Source organism: Gavialis gangeticus, unplaced genomic scaffold, assembly GCF_001723915.1.
Source record: "Gavialis gangeticus isolate Ggan-Ray unplaced genomic scaffold, GavGan_comp1, whole genome shotgun sequence".
In the NCBI taxonomy this organism is placed as follows: domain Eukaryota; kingdom Metazoa; phylum Chordata; order Crocodylia; family Gavialidae; genus Gavialis; species Gavialis gangeticus.
Window position 1 is genome coordinate 24,004,755 of NW_017729011.1, and position 1,091 is coordinate 24,005,845.

General features: G+C 38.3%; 1 protein-coding gene across 4 annotated transcripts in view; it reads right to left on the reverse strand.

The window, feature by feature from the left end:
• Positions 1 to 1,091, reverse strand: part of STRBP (spermatid perinuclear RNA binding protein) — a 47,559-nt gene that overhangs the window by 6,444 nt on the left and 40,024 nt on the right. The window lies entirely within an intron of this gene.

Sequence of the window (1,091 nt, forward strand, 5' to 3'; positions counted from 1 at the left end):
TTCATGTTCTCATGAAGATAAATGATCAGGGCCATCTTGTTCAGCACCCTGAAGCAGTTTCACAGGTTAGTTAAAACCAGAGATTCTAGATAATAAATGCTGTGTGTACAAAGGAATTCTTACTGAAACAGCACAGTTTTGACATCCTTGAGATCTGTGAAAACCAGGCACTGACACTCAAGTGTTAAATTCTGCATCTGTTTAGCTGTTTGGTATTTGTTCATATATTGAAGTGACAAATCTGGAAAGATTAATATTTGCCTAATTTCATGATTATTATAGCGTTCTTGTGGCCTCACAAACTTCTGCATACTTAAATGCTTTTAAAAAAAATGGTTTCTATTTAAGTTATATTGTTTAACCTATGTATCCATTTAGAAATCACAAAGCAGCAACAGCAGGTATTCCAGAGCACCAGATGATCAAAGTGAAGTTTCCCAACATGCAACAGCTTACAAAGGCAAAAAGACATGTTTACCTTACAGCCAAAAAAGCATTATCTCAGTACTTTGCATCACAGTTATAAGACATTAAACAGAAAAACTCTTTATGTGAAAAACGGGGGCTTCAGATTTCACAAGACTTTGAAGTCAGTGATACGTCACACATACACAGAGAAGTGACTAAAATCCAGGCTCCAATACAGATGTCAGTGAAAAAAACATGGAAGGGGAGGAAAGAAACCAACAAAGGGGATAGGAGAAGCACTGGAAGCGAAACCCCCAGTCCCACTGAAGTCAATGAGAGCTTTGCCCTTGACTTCAGCTGGGCCAAAAGTTGGCCTTCATGTTCTCAATATGCAATTTATCTGCCTATGAAAGACATGGATGTGCAAGTACTAGCCACCTTGGACCATGTCTTCTTGATGTTTCATCCAAGGATGAAGGCTTCAAAGGAGTTATTTAAAACACCCACTGATGAGTAGGTCCCTCAATAAATATTTGTTTTCTTGTTGTGTGAATGATAGAGATTCCCTTTATTTTAAGTAACAGCGCAGGAAAGAAACAACACAGTATATGACTGATAGGGAACGCTGCTGTCAGCTAGTACAGTGTGAAAAATATGGCCAATCAATGGGGACAGATTTCTAG